Raw genomic sequence first — 21,245 nt, forward strand, 5'->3', positions numbered from 1 at the left:
GCACATTTGCTCTAGCTTTGGCTGGTCACTGGCCAAATCAGCAAGAGGTAAGTGAAGAACCCAGGGTGAGCATCTGTCAACCAAACAACCTCAACATATTCAAAGCCTCTTATTCAAGAGGAACAAACAAGTGAGCAGAGCATGAAAGCGGGGCATTTATCAGCCAGCCTTTTTGTTATACCAGCTCTGAGGGTGAGCTAACCGTGTGGGGGGACATAGACTGGGGACAAGTTAGATTCAAAGCCCTGAAGAAGTTAAAGGGCTTAGGGCTAGGACAGCAGGAGCAAAGGGGACTTCAGAGACTTACCTGATGGGGTTTTTGGTCTGAGTTGCCACCACACAGAAGCCTCTCTGACTGCGTTTCCTTTTCAAGTGTCTGTTTGAAGCCAGCAGGCAGAAAGGTCACGCCCTCTTGGTCACAGCAGGTTCGTAGAAGCAATGGTGGATGGCCAGCGGCTATTGCTAACGTTTAGACTTTTGTCTCTTTCTTTGTATACACAAAAAATAATAAAAGAGAATGTAAAGCTATTGATCCGGTGCCTGGGCACCTTAAGAAGTTTTGGTGGTATACTCCTAGAATTCCAGGTATTTCCAGGGTTTTCCAAAGCTATATGGTTTGGGATTTAGGGACTCCCAGGTCACATGAGGAACAAATCAGGATGACACCATCACCTGGAACAGGGAAAAAAAAAGAAAAAAATACCATCAGAAACATATTTTGAACAGCAAAGACAGCAAACACAGAGTTCCATGGCAGCCCTGTCAGAAAACCCACATTTTCCATCCCTCATCCTTGAAATCTGAGCACATAATAAATGTATTTCAGGAGAAACAAACTAGAGCAGTATGACTTCCATTAAGACTTCAAAATTAATCAGCTGTTTTTAGAGCCAACAAAATTAATCTATAATTATTTGTATGCTACTACTGCTGGACAGCGTCTTATGATTTCAAGATTACATTTAATAGCAAATGAAGTGCTGTGAGTAGTTTCTTCTCTCATACCATCGAAGATTTTTTAAAATGAGAAATGAAAAACGATTTCCGGAGAAACTTAATTTCCCTGTAACCAGAACAAGACATATTCCTGTAATAGTATATACAGTATAATTGTCTGTTCTGCAGAGGAGCTTCTGTATACAACAACAAAGTCTCATAGACAATACATATTTATTCATCTGTCAATTCCAGCAAGGAACAAAAAATATGTAAAAAAAAAAAAGACTGAATTCCACATGGGCTTGGTTTGTGGGTAAATATGCTTGTCATATGTTCCAGTAGTTCCATAGTGACAGAGATTTGGTTTGGGAATACAGGCAGGAGAAGCAGACAGCTTGTGATAGCTGAATCGCTCTTTTGAAGCCACTTCCATTTGGAAACACTGTGCGATTATTTTTACCTCTGTGGTTAGACTTGAGTTTAAAGCCCATGTTTAATTGTTCCCAAGAGTTCTTATTTGGTGCTGATAAGGAGCATGGGGAGCAACACTTGAAACTGAAACAAGAATGTGCAGTGACTCTTGCTCATCGGCCACAGGTCTCATAGAGTGACAAGAGAGGTTTCACGAAGCAACGAGAAAGAAGATGGATAAAAAGAAAAGAGAAAGACAGCCAGGCAGGGCAGACTGGGGACAAGTTAGATTCAAAGCCCTGAAGAAGTGAAAGGGCTTCAGGCTTGGACAGCAGGAGCAAAGGGGACTTCGGAGCCTTACCTGATGGGGTTTTGTGTGGTTATGATGGGGCTGATGATGGTTACCAATTTTTCTTGGTCCTGATTTTAATGTGTGCTCAGCATTTTAGAATCATATTACTTCTGTTTGAAATTTCAATTATTATATAATAATGATCCTGTAAAGTTATCTTAAAGGATAAGGTTGACCATTTTCTATATTAACAGTATTTTGAACAGTGTTTTGTAATGAAGAAACATGTCAACCAGTGCAGCGGTAGATTGTCCTGATGCATTTTTAATCGGGTTTGAACACCAATGGAGGTCTATTGCACAAACGAATAAGCTAATCCAGGACTGGCAGACTGAGAGGCATTAACAGTCAGTAGAGGCAAATCACTGTTGGTTTTAGTCTCCGTATTTAGTGTTTAAATTACCGTTAATATAGAAAATAGCCGACCTTATCCTTTAAATGGACAGTATACAGTCCTTTGCTTGCTAATCAATAAACAAAGTTTTGTCAGCAGTTACAGGAGACAGAACGCAGCACTGTTAATTTGTCGTCCCCCTCTCTCTCACTCCATCCAAGGCCACGACTTCCCAGTTTGTCTGGGCGACCTGTGGGAGTGTGTGTGTGTCAGATCAATAGCCCACCCACAGCAGAGCCGCGGGCCATCCCTGACCTGGGCTATTGATTAGGCCTGGCTCAGCTGCCAATAGCAATGTGTTGAATGTGACACCAGGCTAAGACAGGAACTGAGGAAGGGGGATTCTGAATTGCCAGTGGCAGCCCCACAGCACACCGCAGATAAAAGTCAATTCCACTTAAGCAAATCACTGACAACTAAATAGTTAGCAGAGAGAAGAATGCGAAGAGTCTCTGATGACAGTAACTGAATGGCTTTGGGGATTTCCATGCCCCTGACCTATGTCAGGGAGCACAACTGGCCATGGGAGAAACACTGTGACATCCACGGGCCTCTCTGTGCGCAGGAACCATGACCTCTCCCTGTATGTCAGTCTGTTTGTCTTTAACTAGGTCACTTCTCACTCTGAAAGTTACACCTGTGTCATTAATACCTTAGGGATTATTCTATCAATGGCTGCCTCTAGATCAATAATCTAGGATCATCCCCAGTACATTATCAAGTAATGATGACCGATTGATGTTCACATACATTACGTTACAGTCTATATCAATGAATCTACAAATATAATAGTCACCTGAGAGACATCTGAAGTATGGCTTTAAGTATAACATAAGGAATGCTGCTTCCCATGGAGGAGAGATAAAATTGTGTTTATTCGTATCTTTGCAACAATTCATCAAATTTGTGAAAAGAGCTATTAAACATCAGCTTTACAGTAGTGTTTCCGCTGCCCGTGCACAGATGTAATGCAGTCCCACTGAAGTTGTCAGACTCTTTTCGATCCATCTTGCTCACGGTCATTACCAGTCTATATTAGAGTAGTTTACATGTCACTTTACCAGTTCTCTGCCTCATGAATGTAATTCTGTGGCCACAGCTTCCTTGTGCATTCAGCACCTATCTATGGCTCCATATCTCTCCCAGTAATTGCTGAGTGACAGAAAGGCAATACTGACCACTTCATTATAGGAGAACCAGACTGACTGGACACTGGCCTCTTGGCTCTAGGTCAGTCTGGCCAGACTGACCTTATCTGCCCAGGTCGTCAGGGGTCAGTCACCCAGAATTTATAAGGACTTCGCCAGAGCTGCCATGGGTGCCATACAGCAAGGTCACCTGACCCAGGCATACTGCTTATATCAGGTATTGATTGCAGTTTGTCTACTTCAGTTGAGGCTGGACTAATCTCCCAACACTAGGATCTCAAGGGCAAAGGTTTCAGTGTAAAGTTAAACATCCGAAGTAGCAAGAGTGATAGTGGATGCTAGTGACCATAAGAGGGACACAATAAGAGTTATGGGGTTTGGGGATTAAAAAAAAAACAATATGTGTAAGAACAGTACAATGTAATAGCAGGGCTGGAACTATGACTGCTGTTCAAACCTGGTAAAAAAGGTTCTATTCTTAGGGTGCACTTGGGGAATGAAGCTCTGTGCATGACAAGTTTATTGAGTAAAGAAACAAAGGATGCTGTAGCAAGATGTATTGAAAAGGTACAGTACAGTACTTTGACTGAATGTGGATATGCAGGCTGAGAATCTGCTCCTTCTTGCTGTCTTCTAAACAGACAGGATACCAATCATCTGGGTGTATGAATTCAAAGTGTACCATTATTCATGTTGCTTTGAACTTTATGGTTTTCTGTTGTTTGCTCCCAAGATGGTTAAGTTAAACAATAAAAGGCACTGATCAGTATTTTTCTCAAATCATCACTACGTATTCCCAAGAAAGTTCATTAATCCATCTGCAAAAACAATTAGTTTTGAGTCTTTCTGTTATCCAGGTTTAGCAAAAAAACTTATCGATAAAGATATGTGTGATTGTAAGCCAGCAACTAAATGTGTATTTGTGCACGCATCTGTACTAGATGGTGTGTGGGAGACCCTTTATGTACATACTAAAGCATCCCTGATGCTTGTTAGATCTTGTCTCTCAGCAGCTGCTTGGCACCGTTCATATTAAATCACAATAATGGCAGATGAGCTCTCGCGCTAGAGAGACAAGCATCTATTTGAAACTGCACTTTATTACACTTTGTTCCTTTTAATCAAAAAAAACTATGTGAAAAGATAACCCGGTTTTAAAAATCTCAGATAAACAGCAACGATTGCATCTTTAAATAATAAATGATCCTCTGCCTCTTACAGACGAGAATATAACTGAAAATAATTGAAGACAACAATGTCCTATAAGAGCACCACTTGAACAGTGCTGATTCAGAATCCCTCATAACTTCAAACATTCAGTCATAAAGTATGGATAATCCATAAAAGAAAGGCATGCGTCTGTTTACAATTTCCTTCTAATTAAGGCTACAGGATGGGTTCTACCTTTGTTAAAGTTGATATGTGTTTGTTAGACTTCCCGAGAAAATGTACCGCTGGCAAATTAGGGGTGGAATACAAAACGAAACAAACAATAACACTCTAATATGAGGATCTGCAGTCAAGACTTAAATATTTCACAATCTGTCTACATTTGACATACTTTCAGTTGAGAACAAACGATTCCTAGACAACAAATTGCCCAAACTTGGTCTTGAGACAATAACCTTTTTGACCCGCATTAATTCACAAACGATGGTAGAGACTTCCACTTCACAGCTGTTTATGTAACTTGTCCTTAATTTGTTTGGAATTTAAGGACACGTTGTTACTTCTTTTATTTAAGTCAACAAAAAATTCCTCCTGGCAGCTATGGAAGGGAACAGATCAATAAGTTAACAAACACAAATCTAGCTGAATCAGAATGGTGTGGCATGTTCAAAACAATGAACGGGGCAAAATATAACGTTCTCCTTTATAACCACTGGCACCCAACAAGGGTTAAGGCTACAGTATATGGATCCTGAGAACGGTGCCTCTTAAAACCATGCAGATATCCTTACAGCGATGATGATGCATAACAACATTTTATTATAGGCCCTTGGTGAGGGTGAGCTAGAGAGTATGGAAAATCAGGTAAGCACTGTGCTGATGAAGGTGATGTTTTCCCATTTTCTCTCTGAACCCAGCCAGCTGTGTGCTGCGTGTCTAGGAGGGATAAGGTAGTGCTTGATGATTAATCATTGGGCATAATAAAGCTTCTCACCATGAGCGCACAGTCCAGCTGATTCTATGATATGATTGGGGCCGATTAGAAAAGAGAAATAATCATTCCTTACAGTGCATTCACAGCACACCCTAATGATATCTTCTGATTGAACCTTGCGGAGAAGATAATAAGGGCCGTCTTCAGAATGGACTATAAGATTATTTCTTTAACTTCATAAAACTGGGCCACGGGCCTGGATGCTGCAGATTTGAGGATTAAGATAAGCTGACCTTTCACATTATGTTGCCATGTATAAAAGATGAAGTTTACAGTCCCTCATCACATTAGACCTTATCAGTGGTTAGAGCCTCTGTGAAGCCCCTTTGAACATCACAATGGTTTTTCAGACGGGTGTACAACAGGCCTCTACCCCCTCGTGTGGGATTACTGTGCCAGTGTATGTGCTGAAAAGGGTGTGGCATGGACATGTGTGGCCACATGCTTGGACAATAATAAAGCACAATTACTGCAAAAAAACGTGATTCTATATCATGCAAGACAAAAATTAAAAAGAATTTGACGCTGGTAGTTAAGATACTTAACACCTCAATTGTGGTTATGTGTATGTGGCCTGTTACATTAAATTAATTTAACATTTTAGTGCACTGGTGGCACAGTAACATTCAAGAGGCCATGGCATGTCTTTCCTTGTTTTCTGACTTATCCACAATGGTACAACAATGAATTATCATCTTAGACGTGACCTATAGCTCAAAAAATGAGGAGTATGTATGTTCTAGTACTTCTATGCAGAAGCAACTCACAAACTCTCGCTCACGAGACTTTTTTTATTAACAAAATAAAGTCTTACGTGATAGTTTAAGGATTTCCTTGAATGGTCATAATTTCTAGGCTGTTGCATGCTCATGTGAGCTTGCCCGACATCCACCGATGCCATTGTAAAAGCGGAATTTTACAACTGGAGAGGATGTGGAGAAAAATACAGGGCCTGAGGTTACTGCATGTCAGGAAACGTTCCTGTACAGGGACTCGCTGTTTCATCTCGACCGTGTCTAACCTGCAAGCAGCCGGCCAGTGAAGCCCCACACGGAGGTGAATGATCAGCTCATCAACACTGGATTCTCCCTGGAGCACAGTACCTGTTTGTTTTGACTGCTTGAGGCCAGTGTGTCTGCCACATGTGATGTGTTGCTGGTTAACGAGCGGATTAACAATTCATGATGTTATTGTAGGTCCTACGCTACCTGTTGGAATTAATTTCACTTTGTTGGGACTGTATGTGGTCGAGTGAAGATGCAGCGCCCACCGGTTGGATTTACCAATCTTGGGAGAGACGGTTCCACTACTCGGTGGAACCCAACGGCAAGTTTAAAAAAACACACATTGCATTTTTGTTAATGCTTTGTTTCTGTAACCTCAGAGAGAATTATCTTAAGGCTAGAGAAGTTACTATGTTTGCATTATGCCAGTTAAATATGGGGCTTCTCAATACTGCCTAACATACTGTGTTAACATAACACTGTCAGACACAGCCCCTGTATGCCCATGTTAACTCCTCATGTTGTTGGGACAGGTCGTCGTGCCCTACTAGTGAGAAACTTAGGAGGAGAACAGCAGTGAGCATTTCATTTTTCACACATCTCCAAAATATCACCATCATAAGTCTGGTATTGATCCTTAACATCTAAGTATTCTATGAAAAATGAAGAAAAAAAAAAACAACAACCTGTCAAACGGAAGGCAAAGTGCCACTTGTTTCAAATGCAAACCAGCATGTTTAAAACATTTTCTTGGATCAAGTGATATTATGTTGAAACCAGGGTAGGAATTCACCTGTCACTTATAAATACTGTCACTTGATTCAATCTCAAAACAAGTGAAACTATATTTGAAACAAGTCAAACGATCTCACCCCAATGGCAGATTTGTTTTCTCCTGTTCCAAGATAGACAAACCTAAATTGAACTAAATAACTTAACTTGACTAAATCTTGAGTGAACACACTGACAGTGAGTGACATTTTTGGATCATACATGTTTAAGAGGAACACACTCTCTGATGGGCTGGGCTGAAGAACTAGGCATTTACAAGCATCAGACCATTGGCCAATATCACCAGGCGTCTTTGATGTGGGAGGCATTGCTTACCCCTATAACTTACAGCCCAGCTCTGCAGGGACTTATTTTTATAACCTCTATTATTTTCTATCATAAATATTCAAATCCAGATCTTAAATCCAGAGCTTAGTGAGGAGAATAGCCAAAAACAACATGCAGCTCTTCAGCTTCCCCCAGCTCATGCTCTTCTATAGGAAATCATTATGAAGATTAATACAGAAATCAAACAGAATACTGAGACGAGACTGTAGGACCTGGTAAAAATAATGCACTCATATGAAAGCCTTGAGATGGAATTTTTGGTCAAGGATCTTGGGCTTTTTTTGTTCCTTATTTGTTTGAGCATTTTGACACATTCTGTATTTCCTCCTTTTGGCTGTGAATTAATATTTGCAGCTTGAATATTAATACAGATTCAGTGGTGGATTAGTTTGCTATTGTCCCCTCTGTGCTGAGCCCTAAATAAAGGCGCTGACATGGAGAGGAAATCTATACCTCTCTGCCCTGCAAACAAAGACCTCTGCACCCAGAGATAACACATGTCCCTGTAACACAGACCCCCCTACTCTACCCACATGCTGGATCCTCCATTTCCCTTCTTCCTCTCTTTCTCCCAGAACCTTGATTCCATATTTTCCCGTCTTCTCACCACTGTCTTCCTCACTGTCTCTCTCTCTCCCAGAAAAACTTTGCCATGGTAGATTTGCAAGGCAATTGTGCCCTTAAACCGCGCCTCTTCCTCAGCTTATACCATGCATTTTCCAGAGTTTATCAAAGAATACAATGGGGTTATGCTTTCACCATTATTCTCCAGGCAAGAACAGTAATTTAAATGCACCAGTACTACTGAGGCAGGGTGCAGCCCTGCTGTTTCACTATGGAACAGAGAGACATGAAAATGCGTAACAAAAAAACGCACTGCATTACTTTGTTGACCTTTCCTGTTCTCATAGTTTACAAACAGCTGTGAAGCTCCTTCCTCTGGGCTCTTTGTACATCAGAGAGTAGGACTGATGGAGGCATGCCATGCTTAAATGAAGGGCTTTTTCTAACTCGCCTCCATTGCGGCTCACAGACACAACCTAACAAACACACATTTACTTTATCTCTGCCACCAAAGCAGTTGGCAAAGTGAGAGAGTAAATACATTGTGAAACAGATATGATGGCTTCCTTTCATGTAAGTATATATTTTAACACACAGTCTATTCAATGGCAAAAGAAAAAAATCTAAACATATGCACACATCAATACAGCCACACAGAAACAGGTTTAATTTCTTATTCATTGTAAAAGTTAGTCTGCATCTGTGGTAATTGAAGCTGAAGTTGCAGTGCTGTTTTGATGCAACTAAATGTGTAGACCGCAGCTCGACAAAGGTCCAGTGTAAAATGAGCTGTAAACTGCAGCCCTCATTGAAACTAATCAGCACATACCTGCAAGCCTATATAGTTAGATATCTGTACATGTGCACAGACACACACTCATTCAGGTTCAGTATTGTGAAAGCAAATGGGAATTTTTATTTCTGTGCTTTGAATGACGGTTCCAATGTTATGTGTGTGACCAGAGGATGAATGTCGGGGATGTCTGAAAACAGTGAAAAGCCAAAGAACAAGTGGAGGAAAAGATGGGCAAGTGCAGTATAAAGTTGGCCTGGACCAGCCTGTAGACCAGGTCAGACAGATGAGAAAGGGCAGTCACAGTGATGCCATTATGTTGTTAATCAATCCAATGGTGTCTGCGTGTCTGGGTTGGCAGATTCTCACAGTCGAGAAGGGGTTAATGGGAAATCAATGAGAGGGATGTGCTTATGAGCAGGACATGGGCAAAGAGGGACAGGGGGAGAGAGTGAAGAGAGATAGTGGGGCAGGGAGGGGAAGACTGGAACATTGTTTCCTGTGATAGCAGCAGACTTCCCAGATGTTATCTGTCATTCAAAGGAGCACTCTGGTGACCAGATGTTTAGACTCAACGTGGTGGAGTGGCTATACATCCTACTGGGGGATCAATATAGGTTAAGTGCATGGTAATATTTACACAAGACACTGATGTCTTTGCAACACAGAGACTTGTCATGAGCAGGGACATATACATATATACTGTTATTTATCTGGCATGATGGTGTTTTCTCATTAATATGGATCATATGTCTGGCCTACATCAGCAATATCTTGTTCTTATGTCCATTACGGGAAACAAAGTGGAGCACTGATTTGGAAGGAAAGGTAAAATAAATACAGCGAAAATGAGCCAGAGTAGTTTTCTTAAGGCCTAGGGGCATTTAGGGAGGTGGGTGGGGGGATGGAACGGGGAACCAAGAGCAGGTCCCAGTGCAGTAAGGCTCTTTGTAGTTAGAGCAGTCTGAACTAGCCAGAGGCTTACTGCTCTAACCCCTACCACTCAGACAGACTGTTTGGGGAAATTACACCGCAGAGTAATAATTAATCAAGTAAACGCTGAATTGCTTTGATTTGGATTACATTAACATATTATCAATAATGTATTAATCAAATACAAATAAACATGTCTGCATAATAGCATACTTAACTAACTCCACTTTCACACTTCTTTAAGTGATGAAAAAAACAAAGCAAACTCCAGTGAAAGCCACAGAGTTTTCGTGGTTTTGAGTGCAACACCTCTTGGCACTTAACTGTCTCTGTTCATCCTCTCCCTTCTTCATCACTACATCATCCATTTCAAGTGTTTTTACCTAGAGGCAAAAAAATTATGAATTCATTTATTTATGCTTAACAATGGCAAAATGCACCATGCAGAGTAAATAAACACACCACTGATGAAGCACTGAAAACACAATGCACGTAATTTGTGCAAAACTACTCTAGGTTTGATTCCAAAAGTAGCTAAGTGGATTGAGGAAAAAGAGTTAGTCACTTTTATCATTTGCAAAGGAGTCGAATCAGCTCTGCTTTTGTATTTTCACTTAAATGTGTGTTCTGTTTTTCTCAGATAAGTTGTGTTGTTTAAAAGCATCCGTTCACGCCTAACGCTTTGTTCACTGGGAGAACTTCATGCCCAGGGATTTTCTAAACACAATTCATCAAAGTGGAACAGCAGTCTTTTTTTCTGCATTCCTAATCCTTTTTGCTGCAGATGAGAAATTTGCTGTTCAGACTCATTAAGATTAAAGCGTTTTGCCAGAGTTATTTAAGAATGCAAAGTTCCATGTGAGACCTCTCAGAGTTCAGAACAGAAGAAAATCCTATCGACACGCTCGGTGCACTGGGGGCTGATCTTTATATCTCTATATTTGGTGTCAGTGATTGAGTGATAGCATGTGAAATGGTTTTTCCTGCTGTATTATCATTTAAAGTTACAATCACTTCTCCACTCCTACCATCAGTGAGAGGTTAAGAAGTGTGATTATTTTTGTTTGTTTTTTTGGTCTTCACATGCAAGATTAACTCAGTTACCTGTAAACACATTAAAAACTGTTTTACCGTTGTTATGAAGTTACCATTTAGTTTGAATCAAACTCTGTTGTTTGGTCAGGGTTGATAAGTGTAAACTAACAGTTGTCTTATTATGCTCATACATTATAACTGTGCAGTTAACTAGCTAGCTTTTTGCTTTTCAGTATTGTTTTGGCAGCACATTTTGGCTGGGCTATGGGTATCAGTCATCTGGTTGGACAGACAATAGTTAATATTTAGCTGGAGGAGATGGCAGTGTTTTAGCTGAAAAAGAAATGATGATTGGATCGGACTGACTGTTAGTCTTCTGCCTAAGGATTTTTAATATTAGCTTTTTTGGCCGGAGACGCGGTAGTCTTTTGGCTGCTCTGAAGTTGGAGAAAGACTCGGGTCTCCTCAGTAGAACACAGCTCGAGTCTCGGCACCTTTCCCAAACTTTCCAGCTCCAAGTGTCACAATCTGGTTCCATTTTACAGCTGGCCTTGAGACCGTAACAGAGCTCCTTTCTCTCCCTCCTCAACCGCATATTTAATCCCTGTGCTTATGTCAAACTTAATTACAGGACCTTGTACAAAAAAATAACAAGTGAGCCTTGTAGGGGTGAGAGAGAGGAAAGGAGAGTATTAAGACAGGGAGAGAAAACAGACATTGGGAGAATGCTAAGAGGTGTTGGCGGGGAAGCAACAACAATGTAGACTTTTAATCTGTAGAGTCGGTATGTTAAATGACCAAACAAAACGCGTTGATCTCAAGTAAGTCTTTTTTTTTTAGCTGACAGTGGAATGGACACAATCTATCTGTAATAATCAATGGTGATGTTTATTGCCAAATGAATCTATAAGATATATATTAGTGGTGTACAACACCAAACTTTGTCATGTAGCTAACATGTACAGCAGGAGGATATTGTCTGCCTTGCTTCTACTGTACAAAACTATAATGGCTAACCTAAATTTTCAAATGAGGAGAGACAGAGAAGGTAAGAAAGCATCCAAGAGGCCCTATGTTTTAAACTTACAACCCAGCAAATTCTCCTCACCACCCACAAACCAAAAAGAAATAATCATTAGACTAAATCACTCACCCAGTTTGTGCGTGTGCGGGTTTGTGCACATAAAACTATTTACTCTGTAAAAAATGGAACAGCCGGGGAGAGAGATGTTTAGTCTGTCAGTTTAAAACTATTACCTCAATCTCTGAAAATATGAGCTGAGCCTGTCGTGCATCGACACAGGGAGACGGCACTGTGAAGAACAAACCTTTGAAAAATCTAAATCAATTTTTGGGGGAGTAACATAACAAACGCTTCACCGCTGTGAAGAAAAGGGGATCTCTTTTTTTTTCAGTTTGAAAAGCACATATTCATACAAGCTTCATAAGGCAAAACAACAACATAAATGCAGTATACATGAAGTCTTCTGAAAAGGGAGATGATGGGAAGGGATAAAAAGAGAAGACAGAGATGATCCTCAGAGAAGTAGACAGCCCCCCCCCCATACTTTGTTCCTACACCGCCAACATTGTGTGCACCTAATCATCCACCCATACTGCAGGCCATCCTGATGGCTAAAGCCTTCCCAGACTGGACCGAAGTGGCCAAGCATTGGACAAGAGGAGGGAGAAAGGTTCCCATGCCACGGGTGCTGGAACTGGCGCGCCACCCCGAGGTATTTATAGCAGGCCAGCACTAAAGGGCCAGGAGAGAGGGCATGCTTGTTTTCTTTTCCATTCCCCAGGCACTTTCACCAGGCCTCACATGTGGGTGTTAAATATATACCCAAATACTGGGAGCAACACTGTGGGGGCAGAAAATAGGAGGCACTGGGCTGCCTTGGAATCGAAGTGGGTTGGAGGTGGAGGGGGGCAGAGAGAAATGAAGATATGAAAGAGAAGAAGAGAGTGGAATCCAGAGTACGCTGGATGCAGACTTGGAGAACTGTGTAGTGTAGAGGTGAGAAAGAAAGAAAGAAAGAAAGATCTGTTAATACAGGAAGCCAAATGTGAAAAAGGAAGGAAGATGAATGAATTTGTGTAAGATTTCCAAGCTCAAAAGAGGCCTAAAGAGTGAGACAGGCTTAGTGCCAGCTCTAGGAGCCAGTCGAGGCCCACGCAAGGATCAGAGGTTAGGGCCGAGCTGCTGCAAGTTCATCTGCAGACTCCGCAGAGAGGAGACAGGGGAGCGTCCAGACTAAACAAGAGGGCTTTTCCAGGGAGGTAGTGGAGCAGCCTGTTGTTGTGGCCTCCTTAACATCAAGTGATATCTAGATCCAAGAACCAGCTTTCCCTTTCTCCAGCTGCTTCATCTATATACTCTGTGATGTATGTCTCTCTCCCTCTCTCACTGCACGGGAATTCCAGAGCGTCATTATTACTATGATGAAAACAGACCCTATAAATACTGAGCACTATGATGAATATAACAGCGATTAAGGGGGAGCAATAATTAGATCAGGAAAGAAAGAAAGACTCATTGAAGTCTGCTCTGTTTTTGTGTTTGGGAATTCCTTTCAACCTAGTGTCTTAATGTATGAAGGAGTACAGAAACAAAGGTAGTGTGGTAATCATCTGGGTCTCTAGGAGGGCCTCTTGGGGCCTCCTCGGTGATCCTCTCTCCTGTTTCAACACCCTGCTGTATCTCACACCTCTTAAAAGCCACCCTATCATCTGCTTTTTTAATGATATTTTGGCCAACAAACAATTAATAGGCTGCCCCACAGATGCCTGTAAAAAAATGAAACAGCAGGACTTATGGAGTGCTCCCGCTATCTTTCCATCCAGTTTTGTTCATCAGGTTTTATCATCATGAGCAGCTCTTTGACCCACCCAGGCCCAGTTTAGATCTTTAAGCCCTCAGAGTACAGCTTTAACAACACCCTGACCTAAGCCTCTGTCCAAATCCCAACTGTACAGCAGCCATCCCACGAGCTGATTGCGTCAGAAAGATTCCACAGCCATGGCCTCTGTTTTTTTCATACTTGTGGGAAAATAGCAGTTCATGTTTCCTTGGATGCTTCACACATTCCTCACCCTATCTTCACTTTGTGAGGCCCCAGAGTCTGGGTAGGGCCAAAGCCACTCAGGAGGAGGTGCTTGGCAGAAAATAGGTGTGGCTAAATGAAAACGGAAGGCAATTTTTTTATGGCTTATTTAGGAGTGGGTTGCTAGGCGATTTGAACTCAAAAGGGCACTAATTACATTTCCCTGAGTTTGATGAGTATAACAGAACTTGGACAGAAACTTTCCAGCTCATTTAACTTTTCAGAACACAGCTGGGAATTATAGATAACAAAACATCTGGAAGTCACAAAAATACTTCTCTAGTGTCTAATCCAAACTAATTCAAAAGTCACCACATCCTGTAATAAACTTCATCCAAAAGCTAACTCAGTGACAGCTACAATATTTCAAAATTTGTTGTTAAAAAGTAGCCATGTTGGAATGGCATTCTGGTTATTTGGGCAAAAGTTCATGCATTCTAGATCATGCAGCATCTTTTACTCAAATTTCTCCATTACACTGAAATTGAGGTCATGGAAAAGTACCCAAAACCCCTACAGTCCTTACACAAGCCCACATACATAACTGCACGGTACAGTGCTAATTTGTACTACATACCGTATATTCACATATTCCATTATTTTCCAACATAAATTACAGATGTTCCAACACAAGTATTTGCAACACTACACCTAACAGAGTCATGTAATGCTGTTGCAACACACAGCACGCACAGAGAGAGATACACAAACACAGCTTTCTCCACTCGGCTACATTCAAGGTTTGGTCTCATCCCAAATTCCTGACCTCAAAATTTCAAGACAAAGATAGTTAGTCTTGATTTATGCATGCTTCAGCTTAGGATGAAAAGCGCAGGACACAGTAGCAAAGCAATTAATTTTGATGCTGAAAACATTATTAATGGTAATGTTTAAAACATCAAAGCTCCAGCTGACAAAGACACAGCATCTTCACTCTGACAAGATGGAACAGATGAGCTCACTTGAGTCAGTCAAGGTGAGGCACAGGGGAAAATGTAATTTGTCTCTCCATTGATTTTCATTGAGATTCCTGGAGAAGCTGTGGTTCAGAGCAGGTTAAACTCATGCCTTAGTGTCAGTGGTATGGTAAGACTGGACACCACATGAAGGCTAGTGTTTGTTCTCTAGCAGTGGCTTGTGAATAGGCCACAAATCCACCATGCTTTGGATTTTGTAATTAAAAGTGGTTAGCACGGGATGCTAATGAGGTGCCACGCCTCCGAATACAACCACTTAGCACCAGCTTGGACATGGGATGATGAGGACGTCAGAGGACACATCAGTTATGAATCTTAAGTTCATAATGAGTGAGTGGGCCAGTGAAGAACCCCTCCTCTATCTGTGTGGACTCCTCACTGTAGCTCTGGGCAAAGGGAGAAAGCTTCTCTCACTCCCACATATTCATTTACCCCCCACCATCACACCAATTGAACCAGGGAGTCTGGGGGGAACGGCATTGATATTCACTACATATCTTCATCCCCCAGCCACAGCCGTCCCCACTGGAAACATTATTTCATTACATATATTATGCATTCAGCATAAGGGAGTTGGTGAATGTGCAGTGTGCAGATGTGTGTGTGTGGGTGTGGGCGAGCTTAGACGTTTGCTTCTATGTATACATGGCTGTGACAAGCCTGTTGTAAAAAAGAACCTTAAAGAGGGTCTAAAAAGATATAACGCCTCAGGGGTCCAATGTTAATGGTACTTAGTTTACTCTGTGAGAGAGAAGACAAAATATTTATTTCGTTCTATTTTGTGTCAACATTATAAAAGGGATTCTACTTTTTTTAACAATGTAAAGGGACAAAGTTTCCTGCAGAGTTTGCATAAATTTTCTCAGTTCATTTGAGTTTGTGTCCATATGTGAATGTGTGCTGTTCTCATGCAGAGCAGGAGACAAAGGAATACACAGAGAGAAAAGCAGAGAAAAGAGACCAAAAAGAGATGAAGACAGAGACAGACAGACAGATCTTTCATATAGCCTGCTGCTCTTTGGGACCAGGTCCAGGTCTGACCAGAACAGTTTTTATTTGTTAAAGTCTTGTTTTAAAAGCCCTCTTAAAAGCCTTTCCCTTAAGTCTTTAAGTGGCTCAACACAAGACACTCTTGTCTGAGTCAAACCAGAATCAATTTAGAAAAGAAACCATTTCACCTCTGATTAAGCACTGCTCTGTCTCTGCTGTGGCACAGTGACCTTTCCGGGGGTCCGTCTTGTGCTGCTAGAAGGGGCCAGCCAGATGATATGCTGGCTAATTAGCCTAATTGACATCACCAAGCAGGGCCTGAGAGTGGCATGTATTTGAACCCCCGTCATTTGTCTCATAGGCGCATCTCTGTCAGGGCCCTTAGATGCCTAATTTCATTGTAATTTACTGTACACCCAATCTCTCTTTGAACATATCCCGTCAGGCACTTCTTCCTCTAACCTTAGGGGCAATCTAAATGTTGTCCCCTGCCTGTTGTTTTATGACACAAAATACTGTAAAATACTGTATTTTCATTTTTGGTGACAAATATGTGGATTCACAAGATTCATGGCCATTCCGACAAATATTGCCCATCACTGGTGCACTCAAAGCTGCTGTATGTATAGTGACATGTCAGTGTGAGTCATATGATCACAGACCACAATGTCTGCATTTCTCAAAAACTTTTTCTGTCTCACACTCTTTTATGAACACAAGCTATTAAGTTGTATAGCAACATCTGTCTTGCTTAACACATAAAACATGACAGCCCCAAGAGCTAGAGTCTAAAATGTTTTGAATCCAGAATGCTTTGAGAAGAGAGTTCAGAGGGAAGGAGTGTACCAGAGATCAGCCCTTGGTCTCAAGTCCAAGCTCTTTGCCTTAGACACCCAGAGAAATGTTGCCTAAAAAGAGGCCTGGTAGAAAGAAGCCTCACCTCCAGTTCACGTGGATTCCCTAACCTTTTATTTGCTCTCGTTTGGCTGCAGGGGGAATGTGCTCCACTCTGACCTGGGGGCACTCATCCAATCAACTCACTATCTGCTGTAAGGGCTTCCATAATAGTGACATTTTTCCACCTCGTCAATAAAGTGGTGAAAGCCACCCTCCACCCGCTACTTGACCATTTAACTTCTTCCTGAAAAGGCCCTTTCTTTTTTGTCTGTCTCTGTGTCTGGCTGAAATCAATAAAAGCAGAGCCAGGAAAGAGGCCAATCCAGCGGCTGCATTAACTGGTGGTCTCAGCTACTTTACAAAGAGGATGGCTGGCAGAGAAAAGGATACATGAGAGCTGGCAGCTTGAGTCGTTCTCATTCATACAACAGTGGGAAAAACCTGCTTCTTGGCTCTACTCTGTGTTGTCATCTGGTAAGGACAAGGAGAGTCTTAAAAGCGGAATGAAAAAATTCATTCATACATAGATAGAACAGGCTGTGCACACACTTATGTGTATGTAAAAACCTCTATGTATGTAAACAGACTGAAAGGTGACAATCATATGCAACAAAACTGGCATATACATTCACAGACATAAACTCACCAGTCTCTAATGATCATTGTTTGCCATGACTCATTTAGCAGCTGCATTCACACATCAGCATGTGTCTGTGGTGATTGACATAATGGCATCAGAGTGAGAACAAAATGTCTTCCAATATAGGAGCAGGAGGGAGAAAATGAGAGAGATGGGTTACATCTATGCCCATGCTGAAACGAGTGCAGTGCTTTGTTTGGTTATGCTGTCTGAGCTGAAATTGATTTCTGTGAGAAGCATGCACCAAAGAGCCCCTGCATTCACATAAAATAAATAACACTCTCTCTTAGAGATGGGAGGGCATGTGGAAGAAGGAACAGAAGGTGAAAAATGGGATAGGGGAGGAGGAAAGAAACAAAGATGGATGAGGTAAAAATGAATTTACAAGGAGAAAAAAATGAGATAAAAAAGAAGAAGAAAAAGGCTAAAGATGGGGTACTGAATGTCATGTTGTCAGTCTAGTACAGCACTGTCGAGAGACAGCCTGGAAGACATCTGGAGTAGAGGAGGATAACAGCCACACACCACTCTCCAACCACAGACAACATGATGAGGGATTTAACTTCATTACAACATGTTATGGTAATGAATGGGATGTGGCCAGTTTTGAATGTGTTAGAGTAATTACCACTCTCCAGCACATGTGTGAGTGACACTTCCTAGATGTGCCTGTCTGGGTGTACATGTCTGTATACATTTGTGTTGGTCATATTCCTAGGACCTCTAAAAAAACAAAGGAGGCCCTTTCCATCATGTGCCACGCAGAAACAACTGCTGCAGCTAATTAAAAGAATGCAAAAGGCAGCTACTGTCATATTTATCATCTCCCATAATTAGCTTAACACTGTTCTGCAATAGACAATGGACTGGGCAATGCCCAGACTTTGCAGTTTGGGCCACTGTCTGGGCATTTGAGTCTAGGTTAGATGCCAGAGAGGGAGGGGGACAGACAAAGCCACAACAACCAGAGGGGTGAGGTTGACTCCAGGTCACAGAGGCTGCCTGGCCTTATGGCTGACAGATGTTAGTCTGGTTCAACAAGAGTTGTGATTCTGGAAAAAGTTACACTACACTGCATTCCACACTGCTATAAACGTCTCTGTGTAAAGAACATCTCATACATCATCCCTCAACAAGACAGAAGGAAAAGCCCCTCCCTGAATTACAAAGCCTTTGATAAACATTGTCATTTGAATCTATTATATAGCTGCATGGCACAGAAGTGTTCCAGTGTTTGACAAAGCTGGCCTGTCAATAGCATTCCCAAGTGGAGCAACTGTGTGTTTTTTGTTGTGTTGCTACTAATGTTGCTAATGATCCCCACATTTGGAGTAACAAACACTGAAATCCTATTATTTACAGTAAGCTTTAAAGTGTGAGTGTCTGGAGGGAGGCAAGGATGAAAGCCAGGGTGAAGTGCTATCCCCAGACTGCTCCCTGTTCCCTTGTGACAGCACAACGGGGACATGCTGTGGATGGGTGTTCTTCTGCACATCGCCAGGCTATGAGCTTCCCCACATTCACACATGCTGGGATCTGTGTGGGATGTATGTGTGTGTTCATTGTGTATATACAGTATATGTAAAAGAAACTACAACATTTCTGAGGTGACAGTTTCCCGCAGTGGGCATGTGCACTTGTAGGCGAGCACCAAGGCAGCACTGAAGAGGCGTGTTTTCTTGCTAGGAGAGGGGAGCAAGGGGGTAATGAAATGACAGCGGATCATTAGACTGCGATTGCCTGCATCTTGCTAATTTATGCAAATTAATTTCTTGGCTGCTGTGAAAGGAGAGAGAGTGAGTGCCACTGCTTGGCCAGCAGTCAAGATCGAGCAGCGAAAAGGTTCAACTGTTGCACTCTGCTTTGGTGGTCTGGGAAGTTAACAGCGTAAGCCAGGGAGGGCTGTGGCATACCAAGCAACAATGAAAAAGAAATCCAGACTATGCCAGCCCTCTTCCTGGCAAGGCAGGCGAACAGACAGCCAATCAGGTATGTGCTGGCGTTCTTGCAAGCGAATGGCATGGCACGTTGGCCTTCTCGTCGCCCCGCCTCCCCCTCCCTGCTGCACCGCAGCCGCCCAGAATGATTTTCTAAACATTTTGCCAGTGGATCAATACCTGTATTGATCAACCATTGTGAGAGTGATCTGTCTAAAACCCAGAGCAGCCTAGAGCTCAGAGATGGGAGGAGCGAAAGATCGAGGCTGCAGAGAGGAAGGAGAAAGAGAGAGAGAGTCTGCAGCCACAGTGAAAGGGAGAAGAGGTACAAGGGAAGAGAAGAGAATCTGAGAGAGAAGCAGACGCAGAGCTGAAGGCAGGTGGAGAGGCAGGTTTCGGACAATGCTGCCAGGCCAGTGGGATTAGGGAGAAGCCTATGGTAATTGCCGCCTCATTAAGGGAGGGAGAGGTGGGGCGAGTAATGACTACTGCGTTAAGTATGCGGGTAAGTGACAGATGGAGAAATAGTGCAAAGTAATGTGTAAGTGTACAAGAAAGGGAGTGATTCTCTTACCTCAGATTACTAATACCTACACTGCTTTGGCCTGCCCTGTGGCACTTTCAGGTACATTGTTGCATGTGTAGAAGTGTGCATGCTTGCATGAAATTCAACAGGATTCAATATTAGGAAGGCTGGAACTGGTTAAATGTTCAGCATCAAGAAAAAAGCAATTCTTTGAATTTATTTATTATTAATTGTATTTTGGTTTGTTATGTTTTGTCTAGAAAGAACTCTCTGTGGACCAAAGTAGCTAGGATGTCAACGAGCTGCCTTGGCTTGATGACAACATGGGACAGAGAAGGCCCAGCACATGCTGTGATCATGAATTCAGCTGTTACAGTAAAATAAAAACTGGAAATTTCTGAGAAAATCAAAGACCTTATGAAAAGGAACAGTCTGCATCCTGGATATAAACATCCACGAGGAAGTAACAGGAACATTTATGATCAAGGCAAAGTTGAATGTATAATCAACAGTGAACCTCAGAGATGAAAATGGCTGCAAGAAGGTTGTGTAACCTGTGGCAAATAACAGATTATTGCTGTTTTGAACTGATGTGGATATAGCTAGCTTTGGGATGTTTTTGACACTTTGACAGTTCATTAAAATGGATTAAATTTTTTATTATATTTTGTTGGAACTATCACTGAACAGACAACTGACTGGACCACTGAACGACAGCAGTGAATGTTTGATTTAAGGCCCCAAGTGGTGGTGCACTGGAGGAGGAGTCAAAAGGCTTTTGGGATCATCCGCCAATGCTTAAGGAAAATCAAGTTTCCATTGATTGATTTTAAATGTGACTTCCTTGTGAATAATTGTGGATGTGAGGGGAGATAATTCCCTCAACAAACTGTAGGGAAGACCCTGATGCTAATGAACTCACTGAGCACTGGAGCTCTGGTGTGGGAGCACTCAGAGAAAAAGGCCTACACTCTTTAGGTTCATACCTCCATGAACACGCAGTTGAATAAAAAGAATGAACATTCTATGCCAAGAGCCAGAATCACCTATATATAATTTTGTTAATAAACTGTAGAATACATTAAGCATTCCTGTGTGGTGCATAATGAAATTCTCTTTATACATACAAACACAAAGAAAATACGGTTGTTGATAGGCTTCAATTAAACTGTGGCTTTTTTCAATTTAGGAGAAATAAAAGAAATCAAAATGTTTTCCAAATATTTAATAACTTTTTTTTAGTTGCTTTGTTGTTGTGAACATTTCCTCACCACACACAAAAGTGGCTCATTTAACATGTATCATGCACACTCTT

General features: G+C 41.8%; 1 protein-coding gene across 1 annotated transcript in view; it reads right to left on the bottom strand.

Moving 5' to 3' along the window:
* The window catches only part of zfhx3b (zinc finger homeobox 3b), a 232,069-nt gene that overhangs the window by 148,377 nt on the left and 62,447 nt on the right, over window positions 1–21,245 (bottom strand). Inside the window, exon 4 of the mRNA XM_020607491.1 lies at window positions 308–672. The gene's annotated coding sequence lies outside the window, so the exon portion shown is untranslated. The remainder of the gene's footprint in view (window positions 1–307; window positions 673–21,245) is intronic.

Source organism: Monopterus albus, unplaced genomic scaffold (assembly GCF_001952655.1).
Source record: "Monopterus albus unplaced genomic scaffold, M_albus_1.0 scaffold4.1, whole genome shotgun sequence".
Lineage (NCBI taxonomy): Eukaryota > Metazoa > Chordata > Actinopteri > Synbranchiformes > Synbranchidae > Monopterus > Monopterus albus.